This window comes from Stegostoma tigrinum, chromosome 31, assembly GCF_030684315.1.
Source record: "Stegostoma tigrinum isolate sSteTig4 chromosome 31, sSteTig4.hap1, whole genome shotgun sequence".
Classification (NCBI taxonomy): domain Eukaryota; kingdom Metazoa; phylum Chordata; class Chondrichthyes; order Orectolobiformes; family Stegostomatidae; genus Stegostoma; species Stegostoma tigrinum.
This window is the reverse complement of record NC_081384.1, coordinates 8,102,566-8,116,916: the sequence shown is the minus strand read 5'-3', so window position 1 is coordinate 8,116,916 and position 14,351 is coordinate 8,102,566. Positions and strand designations below refer to the sequence as shown.

At 47.4% G+C, this 14,351-nt stretch overlaps 5 non-coding genes across 5 annotated transcripts; all 5 read left to right on the top strand.

Annotated features, from left to right (window-relative positions):
• The first annotated feature begins 784 nt into the window (after window positions 1–784).
• trnac-gca (transfer RNA cysteine (anticodon GCA)) lies at window positions 785–856 on the top strand. The gene has a single exon. It is a non-coding gene; the product is annotated as a tRNA-Cys (tRNA).
• Window positions 857–1,462: 606 nt separating this feature from the next.
• trnac-gca (transfer RNA cysteine (anticodon GCA)) lies at window positions 1,463–1,535 on the top strand. The gene has a single exon. It is a non-coding gene; the product is annotated as a tRNA-Cys (tRNA).
• Window positions 1,536–2,992: 1,457 nt separating this feature from the next.
• trnac-gca (transfer RNA cysteine (anticodon GCA)) lies at window positions 2,993–3,064 on the top strand. Its single transcript has one exon. It is a non-coding gene; the product is annotated as a tRNA-Cys (tRNA).
• A 1,673-nt stretch (window positions 3,065–4,737) lies between these two features.
• trnac-gca (transfer RNA cysteine (anticodon GCA)) lies at window positions 4,738–4,809 on the top strand. The gene has a single exon. It is a non-coding gene; the product is annotated as a tRNA-Cys (tRNA).
• A 1,114-nt stretch (window positions 4,810–5,923) lies between these two features.
• On the top strand, window positions 5,924–5,995 carry trnac-gca (transfer RNA cysteine (anticodon GCA)). The gene has a single exon. It is a non-coding gene; the product is annotated as a tRNA-Cys (tRNA).
• The last annotated feature ends 8,356 nt before the right edge of the window (window positions 5,996–14,351 follow it).

Sequence of the window (14,351 nt, the reverse complement as noted above, 5' to 3'; positions counted from 1 at the left end):
GGTCAGCTGGTAGATTTCAGTGTTACGGATTTTTACTGCAAATCAATGGGTTCCCTGCACCAAATCTGGATGTGCCACTTGTAAATTCACCAGGAAGCAATGTGCATTGTCTTGAAAACTGTGTTTCGACTTGCTTCAATCAGACTGGGCACATGTCATGTGGAGGAGAAAACGGAGTTAACTTTTCGGCTCCGCTGAGCCTTCCTCAGACGTTAACTCTGTTTTGTCCACCACAGATGCTGCCAGACCTGCTGATCATTCCCAACAACTTTGTTTTTGTTCCTGATTTACAGCGTCCTCAGTTCTTTTGGTTTTTAGTGGGTGCATGCCATGTCGGAGTGCTGCTGTAGGGAAAGAATCGCTCTGGCATAATCCCCCGCACCTTTGCTTTTGGCGGCTGAAGGACTCGCACTTCAGTGGCATGTTGCCAAGATGCCACAATGTAGCAATGAAAGTCAGAAAGGGAGAGGCCTAGGCATTGACCAGCAGCAGTGCAGTGTGAGAGCATTGGAGTGCAGATTGAGTCCTCATTTCAAAAGCTATTGCCCTTTAGTCCTGCTTGTTGAGCCCATTTCAAATCTGCGGCCTTTCGCTGCCTTCTGGCAGGCAGGGGCAGCTCTGATGCAAATGATCGCGCAGGTCTCCAGTCGCTTTGGGGATATATTCCAGATACACGGAAACTTGGCTGCACAGAAACAGACAGAAAACGAGGATGACAGAGCTTCGAGACCCATTTCTGACAACGCTGCGCTGACAGCCAGAGAAGGAGAGCCGCAGGTCCTGTGGGGGTGTAGCTCAGTGGTAGAGCATTTGACTGCAGATCAAGAGGTCCCCAGTTCAAATCTGGGCACCCCCTTCACATCTCCACTTGCCCTCTCTTTAGATACACCAGGACAGTGTTTTGACATGTTGTCCGTGGGGTCAGCACCTTTGACTCCATGCTGAAAGGTGAAGGGCTGAGATTTGCAGGGGTCAGTTGGTGCTCTTGTTACTCAGAGAGTAGTAAGGGAATGGAACGCTTTGCCCTGCAACGGTAGTAGATTTGCCAACTTTAAGTACATTTAAGTCATCATTGGATAAGCATATGGACGTACGTGGAATAGTGTAGGTTAGATGTGCTTCAGATCGGTATGACAGGTCGGCACAACATCGAGGGCCAAAGGGCCTGTATTGTGCTGTAATGTTCTATGTTAACACGGCTCTCCACCGAATGAGAAAAAGAGCATGAAAAGCATTGAGTGCAGATGAGGAGTGTGGATTTGACACTCAGATTTCCATTTCCCCTGTGCGGCCATTTGCAGGCTGGTAGAGTAATTTCAGGTGCAAACGCTCTGGCATTTGGGGATAAATTCCAGCATGTGTGTTGTGCACGCACAGATGAAAAGGACAGACGACAGAGTACTGCTGGCTGATTGTTACAATGCTGTGCTGAAAGTGAAGAAAGGAGGGATTCAACCAATATGTGGGTGCAGCTCAGTGGTAGAGCATTTTACTGCAGATGAAGAGGCCCCCCAGTTCAAATCTGGGCACCCACTTCACATCTCCACTTGCCCTCTCTTTAGATACACCAGGACACTGTTTTGTCATGTTGCCGGTGGGGTCAGCACCTTTGACTCCATGCTGAAAGGAGAAGCGCTGAGATTTGCAGGGCTCAGTTGTTGCAACATGGCTCTGCACTGAATGAGAAAAAGAAGAGCACCAAAGCATTGAGTGCAGATGAGGAGTGTGGAGTTTGACGCTCAGATTTCCATTTCCCCGGTGGGGCCATTTGCAGGCCAGCAGAGTAATTTCGGGTTCAAACGCTCTGGCATTCGGGGATAAACTCCAGCATGTGTGTTGTGTGCGCACAGTTGAAAAAGACAGAAGTAGGAGTACTGCTGGCTGATTGTTACAATGCTGCGCTGAAAGTGAAGAAAGGAGGGATTCAACCAACCTGGGGCTGTACCTCGGTGCTCGAGCATTTGACTGCAGATCAAAAGGTCCCCAGTTCAAATTTGGGTGCCCCCTGTCTCACAGGTACCTGGATTCAACTTGAGCTGTGTTTAATTCTCTTGCACAACACACCAGATTGCAATGGTGGGGACCTTTTGCATTTAGCACCTTCACTTGTTATTCCATCTTGAAAGAAGAACAGCACGTCGCTCACGGTTCGTGTAAGTCAGTTGTTACAATGCAGAGCTGAAAGGGCTAAACGAGAAAACCAAAGTAAGGTCAGCTGGTAGAGTACAGTGTTACAGATTTTTACCACTAATCAATGGGCTCCCCGCACCAAATCTGGATGTACCGCTCATAAATTCACCAGGAAACAATGTGCACAGTCTTGAAAACTGTGTTTCGACTTGCTTCAATCAGACTGGGCGCATGTCATGTGGAGGAGAAAACAGTTAACGTTTCGGGTCCACTGACCCTTCCTCAGAACGTTATCTCTGTTTTCTCCACCTCAGTTGCAGCCAGACCTCCTGACTTTTCCCAACAACTTTGTTTTTGTTCCTGATTTACAGCATCCGCAGTTCTTTTGGTTTTTAGTGGGTGCATGTCATGTCGGAGTGCTGCTGTAGGGAAAGAATCGCTCTGGCATAATCCCCCGCACCTTTGCTTTTGGCGGCTAAAGGGCTCGCACTTCAGTGGCATGTTGCCAAGATGCCACAATGTGGCAATGAAAGTCAGAAAGGGAGAGGCCTAGGCATTGACCAGCAGCAGTGCAGTGTGAGAGCATTGGAGTGCAGATTGAGGTCCTTATTTCAAAAGCTATCGCCCTAGGTCCTGCTTGTTGAGCCCATTTCAAATCTGCGGCCTTTCGCTGCCTTCTGGCAGGCAGGGGCAGCTCTGATGCAAATGATCGCGCAGGTCTCCAGTCGCTTTGGGGATATATTCCAGATACACGGAAACTTGGTTGCACTGAAACAGACAGAAAACGAGGATGACAGAGCCTCGTGACCCATTTCTTACAATGCTACACTGACAGTCAGAGAAGGAGAGCTGCAGATCCTGTGGGTGTGTAGCTCAGTGGTAGAGCATTTGACTGCAGATCAAGAGGTCCCCAGTTCAAATCTGGGCACCCCCTTCACATCTCCACTTGCCCTCCCTTTAGATACACCAGGACAGTGTTTTGACATGTTGTCCGTGGGGGCAGCTCCTTTGACTCCATGCTGAAAGGTGAAGCGCTGAGATTTGCAGGGCTCAGTTGGTGCTCTTGTTACTCAGAGAGTAGTAAGGGAATGGAACGCTTTGCCTGCAATGGTAGTAGATTCGCCAACTTTAAGTACATTTAAGTCGTCATTGGACAAGCATATGGACGTATGTGGAATAGTGTAGGTTAGATGTGCTTCAGATCGGTACGACAGGTCGGCACAACATCGAGGGCCAAAGGGCCTGTACTGTGCTGTAATGTTCTATGATCTACGTCAACATGGCTCTGCACCGAATGAGAAAAAGAGCACGAAAGCATTGAGTGCAGATGAGGAGTGTGGAGTTTGACATTCAGATTTCCATTTCCTCTGTGGAGCTATTTGCAGGCTGGTAGAGTAACTTCGGGTGCAAACGCTCTGGCATTTGGGAATAAACTCCAGCATGTGTGTTGTGCACGCACAGATGAAAAGGACAGAAGACAGAGTACTGCTGGCTGATTGTTACAATGCTGCGCTGAAAGTGAAGAAAGGAGGGATTCAAACAACCTGGGGGTGTACCTCGGTGGTCGAGCATTTGACTGCAGATCAAGAGGTTCCCCAGTTCAAATCTGGGTGCCCCCAGTCTCACTGGCACCTGGATTCAACTTGAGCTGTGTTTAACTGTCTTGCGGAACGCACCAGATTGCAATGGTGGGGGCATTTTGCATTTAGCACCTTCACTTGTTATTCCATCTTGAAAGAAGAACAGCGTGTCGCTTGCAGTTCATGTCAGCCAGTTGTTACAATGCAGGGCTGAAAGAACAAAATGAGAAAACCAACGTATGGTCAGCTGGTAGAGTTCAGTGTTACAGACTTTTGCCGCAAATCAACGGGCTCCCCGCACCAAATCTGGGTTTACCCCTAGTAAATTCACCAGGAAACAACGTGCGATGTCTTGAAAACTGTGCTTCGACTTGCTTCAATCGGACTGGGCGCATGTCATGTGGAGGAGAAAGCAGAGTTAGCTTTTCGGCTCCGCTGAGCCTTCCTCAGAACGTTAACTCTGTTTTCTCCACCACAGATGCTGCCAGACCTGCTGATCATTCCCAACAACTTTGTTTCTGTTCCTGATTTACAGCATCTGCAGTTCTTTGGGTTTTTACTGGGTGCATGCCATGTCGGAGTGCTGCTGTAGGGAAAGATTCGCTCTGGCATAATCCCCCACACCTTTGCTTTTGGCGGCTGAAGGGCTCACACTTCAGTGGCATGTTGTCAAGATGCTACAATGTGGCAATGAAAGTCAGAAAGGGAGAGGCCTAGGCATTGACCAGCAGCAGTGCCATGTGAGAGCATTGGAGTGCAGATTGCGTGCTCACTTCAAAAGCTATCGCCCTTTAGTCCTGCTTGTTGAGCCCATTTCAAAATTGCTGCCTCTCAGCCGCCTCCTGACAGGCAGGGGCAGCTCTGATGCAAATGGTCGCGCAGGCCTCGAGTCACTTTGGGGATATATTCCAGATACACGGAAACTTGGCTGCACAGAAACAGATGGAAAACGTGGCTGACATAGCCTCACGACCCATTTCTTACAACGCTGCACTGACAGCCAGAGAAGGAGGGCAGCAGGTCCTGTGGGGGTGTAGCTCAGTGGCAGATCATTTGACTGCAGATCAAGAGGTCCCCAGTTCAAGCCTGGGTGCTCCCTTCACATCTCCACTTGCTCTCTCTTTAGTTACACCTCAACAGTGTTTTGACATGTTGGCCATGGGGTCAGCACCTTTGATTCCATGCTGAAAGGAGAAGCGCTGAGATTTGCAGGGCTCAGTTGTTGCAACATGGCTCTGCACTAAATGAGAAAAAGAAGAGCACCAAAGCATTGAGGGCAGTTGAGGAGTGTTTAGTCTCACGCTCAGATTTCCATTTTCCCTGTGGGGCCATTTGCAGGCTGGCAGAGTAATTTCAGGTGCAAACGCTCTGGCATTTGGCGATAAACTCCAGCATGTGTGTTGTGCACGCACAGATGAAAAGGACAGAAGACAGAGTACTGCTGGCTGATTGTTACAATGTTGCGCTGAAAGTGAAGAAAGGAGGGAATCAAACAACCTGGGGGTGTACCTTGGTGGTCAAGCATTTGACTGCAGATCTAGAGGTTCCCCAGTTCAAATCTGGGTGCCCCCTGTCTCACTGGCACCTGGATTCAACTTGAGCTGTGTTTAACTCTGTTGCACAACACACCAGATTGCAATGGTGGGGGCATTTTGCATTTAGCACCTTCACTTGTTATTCCATCTCGAAAGAAGAACAGCGTGTCGCTTGCAGTTCATGTAAGCCAGTTGTTACAATGCAGAGCTGAAAGAGCAAAACGAGAAAACCAAAGTATGGTCAGCTGGTAGATTTCAGTGTTACAGATTTCTACCGCAAATCTACAGGGTCCCCACACCAAATCTGGATCTTCCCCTTGTAAATTCACCAGGAAACAATGTGCACAGTCTTGAAAACTGTGTTTTGACTTGCTTCAATCAGACTGGGCACGTGTTATGTGGAGAAGAAAACTGAGTTAATGTTTCGGGTCTGGTGTCCCTTCCTCAGAACGTTAGCTCTGTTGTTGCCACCACAGATGCAGCCAGACCTGCTGACCTTTCCAAGGTCAGCTCTGATGCAAAAGGTCGCGCAGGTCTCGAGTCACTTTGGGGATATATTCCAGATGCACGGAAACTTGGCTGCACAGAAACAGATGGAAAACGTGGATGACAGAGCCTCGCGACCCATTTCTTATAACACTGCGCTGACAGCCAGAGAAGGAGGGATGCAGGACCTGTGGGGGTGTAGCTCAGTGGTAGAGCATTTGACTGCAGATCAAGCGGTCCCCAGTTCAAATCTGGGCACCCCCTTCACATCTCCACTTGCCCTCTCTTTAGATACACCAGGACAGTGTTTTGACATGTTGTCCGTGGGGGCAGCACCTTTGACTCCATGCTGAAAGGAGAAGCGCTGAGATTTGCAGGGCTCAGTTGGTGCTCTTGTTACTCAGAGAGTAGTAAGGGAATGGAACGCTTTGCCCTGCAACGGTAGTAGATTCGCCAACTTTAAGTACATTTAAGTCATCATTGGATAAGCATATGGACGTACATGGAATAGTCTTAGGTTAGATGTGCTTCAGATCGGTATGACAGGTCGGCACAACATCGAGGGCCAAAGGGCCTGTACTGTGCTGTAATGTTCTATGTTCCACGTTAACATGGCTCTGAACCGAATGAGAAAAAGAACACGAAAGCATTGAGTGCAGATGAGGAGTGTGGAGTTTGACGCTCAGATTTCCATTTCCCCTGTGGAGCCATTTGCAGGCTGGCAGAGTAATTTCGGGTGCAAACGCTCTGGCATTTGGGGATAAACTCCAGCATGTGTGTTGTGCACGCACAGATGAAAAGGACAGAAGACAGAGTACTGCTGGCTGATTGTTACAATGCTGCGCTGAAAGTGAAGAAAGGAGGGATTCAAACAACCTGGGGCTGTACCTCGGTGGTCGAGCATTTGACTGCAGATCAAGAGGCCCCCCAGTTCAAATCTGGGCATCAACTTCACATCTCCACTTGCCCTCTCTTTAGATACACCAGGAGAGTCTTTTGACATGTTGCCGGTGGGGTCAGCACCTTTGACTCCATGCTGAAAGGAGAAGCGCTGAGAGTTGCAGGGCTCAGTTGTTGCAACATGGCTCTGCACTAAATGAGAAAAAGAAGAGCACCAAAGCATTGAGTGCAGATGAGGAGTGTGGAGATTGACGCTCAGATTTCCATTTACCCGGTGGGGCCATTTGCAGGCTGGTAGAGTAACCTCGGGTGCAAACGCTCTGTCATTGGGGGATAAACTACCGCATGTGTGTTGTGCACTCAGAGATGAAAAAGACAGAAGACAGAGTACTGCTGGCTGATTGTTACAATGCTATGCTGAAAGTGAAGAAAGGAGGGAATCAACCAACCTGGGGCTGTACCTCGGTGGTCAAGTATTTGACTGCAGACCAAGAGGTTCCCAGTTCACATCTGGGTGCCCCCTGCCTCACAGGTCCCTGGATTCAACTTGAGCTGTGTTTAACTCTGTTGCACAACACACCAGATTGCAATGATGGGGGCATTTTGCGTTTCGCACCTTCACTTGTTATTCCATCTTGAAAGAAGAACAGCATGTCGCTCGCGGTTCGTGTAAGTCAGTTGTTACAATGCAGAGTTGAAAGAGCAAAACAAGAAAACCAAAGTATGGTCAGCTGGTAGAGTACAGTGTTACAGATTTTTACCACAAATCAATGGGCTCCCCGCACCAAATCTCTATGTACCGTTTGTAAATTCAGGAGACAACATGCGTTGTCTTGAAAACTGTGTTTCGACATGCTTCAATCAGACTGGGCTCATGTCGGGTGGAGGAGAAAACAGAGTTAACGTTTCGGATCCGGTGACCCTTCCTCAGAACGTTATCTCTGTTTTATCCACCACAGTTACAGCCAGACCTGCTGATCATTCCCAACAACTTTGTTTTTGTTCCTGATTTACAGCTTCTGCAGTTCTTTTGGTTTTTACTGGGTGCATGTCATGTAGGAGTCCTCCAGTAGCTAGAGGGTCGCTGTGGCATAATTCCCCACACCTTTGCTTTTGGGAGCTGAAGGGCTCACACTTCAGTGGCATGTTGCCGAGATGCTACAATGTGGCAATGAAAGTCAGAAAGGGAGAGGCCTAGGCATTGACCAGCAGCAGTGCCGTGTGAGATCACTGGAGTGCAGATTGAGTCATCAGATCAAAAGCTATCACCCTGCACTGAATGTGAAATAATTACACGGCGCCTTGCATTCGTGTTGTATCCAATGGTAGCATGCGTGCGTGATGATGCTGATGCTGAGATTCCTCTGAATGTCTGGCTGTTTTGGTTTTGCAGGCAGCATGACAGTATTTCATCTGTGATTCACTGCGTTCCAACTGATTGTGTGCACACCAGATAGAAAAGGAAGGGGTGATTTGACCTTTTTGGCAATTACTTTCACACCTTATTCTTCACGTTGAACTGTTTACCCGATCACCTATCTTTGGCATGATGCCCAGATGTGTCAATGCATGACTGAAACTCATTAAGTGAGACAACTTTGCATTAACCTGTTGCATTGCAGCGTGCGTGCCTTTGAGTGCAGATTGAGTGTCCCCAGTTCAAATGTTTGTGAGCACATTTGTCCTTTTGTGCACATTTAAAACCCGCCTTTCAGTCTGTGCAAACTGTTAGAAGCATTGTTGGTGTGAGTTTTCTTCCAGGGTCTGGGTCATTTTTGTGTTGCCCCAATGTCTTCAGCACTTCAGCTTTTTTAAAAACATCATTCAGTTCCCATCAATCATCAGCTCTCCCTCTCTCTTTTCAAATTAAATGCTTTGCCCATTGATTTGATGCTGTCCTTCACTTATTCAAGTTAGCACGGATGTTGGGTCCCCTCTTGGACTTTCTCTTCAAAGTAAAGATATTCTTGTTCTGCATATTGTTGAAGAATTTCTCATTAAAGGAGATATGGTTAGTAAGCTTGCGGATATCACCAAAATTGAAGGTGTAGCAGACAGCGAAGAAGGTTACCTCTAAGTTCAACGGGATCTTGATCAGATGGGCCAACCAGCTGAGGAGTGGCAGACTGAGTTTAGATTAGATATGTGTGAGGTGCTGCATTTTGAAAGGCAAATCAGGGCAGGAGTTATATACTTAAAGGTAAGATCCTGGGGAATGCTGCTGAACAAAAAGACCTTGGAGCGCAGGTTCATAGTTCCTTGAAAGTGGAGGCACAGGTAGACAGGCTAGTGGAGGCAGCGTTTGTTATGCTTGCCTTTATTGGTCAGTGTACTCAGTGTAGGTGCTGGGAGGTCATGTTGCAGCTGTACAGGACATTAGTTCGGCCACTTTTGGAACACTGCGTGCAATTCTGATCTCCCTGCTAAAGAAAGGGTGAAGCTTGAAATGGTTTGGAAAAGCTTTAGAAAGATGTTGCCAGGATTGGAGGGTTTGAACTATCAGGAGAGGCTGAATAGGCTGCGGCCATTTTGTATGGAACATCAGAGGCTGAGGGGTGACCTTATCGAGGTTTATAAAATCATGAGCGGCATGGGTAAGGTAAGTAGATAATGTCTTTTTCCTGTTTGGGGGAGTCCAAAACTAGAAGGCAGATGTTCAAGGTGAGAGGGGAAAGATTTAAAAGGGGTCTTGGGGCAACGTTTTCACGCAGAGGGTGGTGCGTGTGTGGAATGAGCTGTCAGTGGAAGTGATGGAGGCTTGTACAATTACAACATTTAAAAGACAATTAGATGGGTGTATAAATAGGAAGGGTCTGGAGTGATATCGGCCAACTGCTGGCAAATGGGACTAAGATTAATTCAGGATATCTTGTCGGCATGGAAGAGTTGGACGAAGGGTCTGTTTCTGTGCTGGACCACTCTATGAGTCTGATTGTATATCTGTCTGTGCTTTTCTGTTGATCTGTTGCCTCGCCGAGGATAACAGGTCCAGAAACCAGCTTAGTATTTATGTCCACATAGCTGTCTTCATTTAGATTGATTATACAGGTCTAGATCCTCTCTTCCATTCAAACGGATTATAAAATTCACTTGTGTTGTAATTGCTGTAACCTAGGTGCCCCCTTACCCCAAGCTAATTAATGCAGACAGTCTTAGTACACAATACAAAGTCAAATGTAATCTGTTCTCTAGTCAGTTCCAGAAAACACTGCATTAAGAAACTGTCTTGGAAACATTTAAAAGCTGCTTATTTAGGCTATTATTACAAATCTGATTTTTCCAGTTAACATTCAAACAAAAGTTCCCCATCGTTATTGCTCTCCTTTTAGCTCAAGCATCCAGTCTTTTCTTATTGTATGCTTTGTCCTATATATCTGGCTACGGTTACAAGGCATGTACAGTGTTCTGACTTCTTTCTCTCATTCTCCCTTATCTACACCCAAACTGATTCTGCTTCTCGATCTCCTGAGCCAAGATCATGTCTAACTCTTGTGCACCTGCCGTCCTTAATTAACTCTGCTCCCCGTCCATCTTTATTTAGCTTCACATTCTTCTTGAATATCATTCAACACTCCGAAGCTTGAACCCCAGCTATTCATAATGTACTAATGCTTTATATGAGGGAACAAAATGCAGTATCTCCAAGTCATCATGCAGCCAAGTTTGTGCAATGGTCATTTGGTCATTTACTTCAATATGTGTGATCAATTAGAATCATAGAATCTCTACAGTGTGGAAGCAGGCACTTCAGCCCATTGAATCCGCACTGACCTGCTGAAGAGTAGCCCACCCAGACCCATCCCCTACCCTATCTCTGTAATCCTGCATCTCCCATAGCTAATCTACCTAGGCTACACAGCTCTGGGCACCATGAGCAACTTAACATGTCCAATCCACCGTAGCCTGCACATGTTTGGTGGGAGGAAACCAGAGAACCTGGAAGGAACCCACACAGACACAGGAGGAATGTGCAAACTCCACACAGATGATTGCCCAAAAACGGAATCAAACCCAGATCCCTGGCTCTGTAAGGCAGTAAACCTGATCACTGAGCCACCCCCAGCATTCATAACAAGGTAAATTAATTCCCTATTCCCAATTCCTCCGCCTCCGCCGCATCTGCTCCCACGATGAGGCATTCCACTCCCGCACATCCCAGATGTCCAAGTTCTTCAACCCTGCAGCCCAATGGTATCAATGTGGGCTTCACCAGCTTCAAAATCTCCCCTTCCCCCACCGCATCCCAAAACCAGCCCAGTTTGTCCCCTCCACCCACTGCATCCCAAAACCAGTCCAGCCTGTCTCTGCCTCCCTAACCTGTTCTTCCTCTCACGCATCCCTTCCTCCCACCCCAAGCCGCACCCCCATCTACCTACTAACCTCATCCCACCTCCTTGACCTGTCCATCTTACCTGGACTGACCTATCCCCTCCCTACCTCCCCACCTATACTCTCCTCTCCACCTATCCTCTTTTCACTCCATCTTCGGTCCTCTTCCCCCTCTCTCCCTATTTATTCCAGAACCCTCACCCCATCCCCCTCTCTGATGAAGGGTCTAGGCCCGAAACACCAGCTTTTGTGCTGCTGGGCCTGCTGTGTTCATCCAGCCTCACATTTTATTATCTTGGATTCTCCAGCACCTGTACTTCTCATTATCTCTAAATTAATTTACTGTCACTTGATGACAGCCCGTCCACAAACCACCTTCTGGAAGCAGTGACTGCACTGATGCAGCTCTTCCCCAAGTCAGCCAATCAACATCGCCACGCTGCTGCCCTCTTCTGGGTACTTGTCTTTGCTTGAACACAGAGGATGTCTTGATGAAGTCCACATTCTGGAAGCAGTGAATGTGTCCAACCAATGCAGATGAGCAGCAGTAACTCTATTCTCGGGCCTGTCTGAGTGACTGGGTAGTGAGTGTATCAGAATCAGGTTAAGGCTCAGACTGGTGATCAAGATGTTATCAAGCATGTGGAAGAGTACCATGAGGTTTATTGCTGAAAATTGAGGCCTAAGCCATGACGAAAAGACTGTAGAAAGACGGGCATCTTCGTTTTCAATGAAAGCATTCCAAAAGAGATCACAGAGGAAAATATATTACTTAACACCATTTGTGCCTCCCTCCCACACAAATGGCTTTACTGTCAATGAATTGGGGGCTGCTGGCCTAGTGGCATTTTCGCTGCACTGTTTATCTCGAGATCCAGGTAATGATCTGGGTAACCAGGTTCAAACCCTGTCCTGCATGCCCTTTCGGGAAGGAAACTGCCATCTTTACTGTCAGAGAATCTAATGGTCCAAAACAAATGTATCTTTCAGAATTGAACAAAAAAATAGGATTAAGAGTTGTTAAACCTTAATCTTACAATCTACTTTCTTCCACATCTGGTTCAAATCCTTTGCGTAGTGTTCTGAGCAAAGTGCTGATGTATTGAAAGATGACGCATGCGGTGCCAATATTATGGAGAGAGCCGTCAAACTTCACCTGAGAGAAGTTAATGTGGCTACAGCTGCTGTGGTCATGAATTAGACAATAATTCTGTATGATAAACATCAAGCCCCTAGACTCAGCTCTGCAGTTGATTCATTCAGAATGATATGGTTCATTGTAGTTAATGGTCCAATTTCTCTGGGATTGGAAAGCAGGAGAAAATCTAGAATGAATTGCAAAAATTAGTCAAGAATGAACTTTATAAGGCTTTGGATAGGCCGCAATTAGAATAGTGTGTTCAATTCTGGTCACCACATTACAGGGACAATGTGAAGGCTTTGGAGAGGGTGCAGAAGAGGGTTACCTGGGTGCTGCCAGGATTAGAGTGTATGAGCTGTAAGGTGAGGCTAGAAAAACATAGGTTGATTTCTCTGAAGTGGCAGAGGCTGAGGCAAGACTTGACAGAAGTCTATAAAATTAAGAGATGTATAGATAGGGTTGACAGTCAGAGTATTTTCCTCAAGCTGAAATGTGTAACTCTAAGGACATGCATTTAAGGTGAGAGGGGGAAGTTCAAAGAAGATGTGACGGGCAGGTTTTTTATGCCCAGAATGGTAGGAGTGTGGAATGTAGGTGGTGGTGGAGGCAGATATGATTAAGGTATTTAAAAGACTTTTAGATGAACACGTGAATATGCAAGGAATGGAGGGATGTGAACCAAGGGCAGACAGAAGGGATTAGTTTAATTTGGCGTCATGTTCAGCTCAACATCATGGGCCAATGGACACATTCCTGCGCCGTACTGATCTATGCAAAAACAAAGTTGCTTGAAAAGCTCAGCAGGTCTGGCAGCACCTGTGAGGTAAAAAGACAGTGTTAACGTTTCGGGTCCAGTGACCCTTCCTGAGAACCTGTTTAACTCTGTGTTTTCCTTCACAGATGCTGCCAGACCTGCTGAGCTTTTACAACAACTTTATTCTCGTTCCTGATTTACGGCATCCGCAGTTCTTTCCGTTTTTTATTCTGTACAGCTGTACGTTCTATGATAGACAACACTGTACCAACAAGGTTTTTTCAACAAGACAACCAAACAGCTCATGCAACATTATGTTCTTGACTGCTACCGTTAGATTTTCTTTTAATCAAACCTGTTCAGACAGATGGCACACCTCTGAGGACACTGCCACAGTGGCACAACAGATCTCTGTGGAAAGAGTATAAAATGTGAGGCTGGATGAACACAGCAGGCCAAGCAGCATCTCAGGAGCACAAAAGCTGACGTTTCGGGCCTAGACCCTTCATCAGAGAGGGGGATCGGGGGAGGGAACTGGAATAAATAGGGAGAGGCGGACCGAAGATGGAGAGTAAAGAAGATAGGTGGAGAAGGTGTGGGTGAGGAGGTAGGGAGGGGATAGGTCAGTCCAGGGAAGACGGACAGGTCAAGGAGGTGGGATGAGGTTAGTAGGTAGCTGGGGGTGCGGCTTGGGGTGGGAGGAAGGGATGGGTGAGAGGAAGAACCGGTTAGGGAGGCAGAGACGGGTTGGACTGGTTTTGGGATGCAGTGGGTGGGGGGGAAGAGCTGGGCTGGTTGTGTGGTGCAGTGGGGGGAGGGGATGAACTGGGCTGGTTTAGGGATGCAGTGGGGGAAGGGGAGATTTTGAAACTGGTGAAGTCCACATTGATACCATATGGCTGCAGGGTTTGAGGATCAAATAGTCAATGGCACAGGGCAACTTAGGAATAGTGGAAATGTGAGAGAGAGTTAGATCCATTTCAAGAATGATTGGACATTGTGTTTTTTTGCTGGAGTGTACAATTGACGCAATGCTTTTCTGTAGAGTTATCATCATTGACTGACACGATTTGACAGCTGGTTTGGTGAACATAATGTTATGCATCATAAATGACAGGGAGAGGATACCCAGAGTTGAACAGAGGGACACTGCAGTGCAGGCAAATGTTCTGCCTGGGAACCCTGCAGCCATATGGTATCAATGTGGACTTCACCAGTTTCAAAATCTCCCCTTCCCCCACTGCATCCCTAAACCAGCCCAGTTCATCCCCTCCCCCCACTGCACCACACAACCAGCCCAGCTCTTCCCCCCCACCCACTGCATCCCAAAACCAGTCCAACCCGTCTCTGCCTCCCTAACCGGTTCTTCCTCTCACCCATCCCTTCCTCCCACCCCAAGCCGCACCCCCAGCTACCTACTAACCTCATCCCACCTCCTTGACCTGTCCGTCTTCCCTGGACTGACCTATCCCCTCCCTACCTCCCCACCCACACCT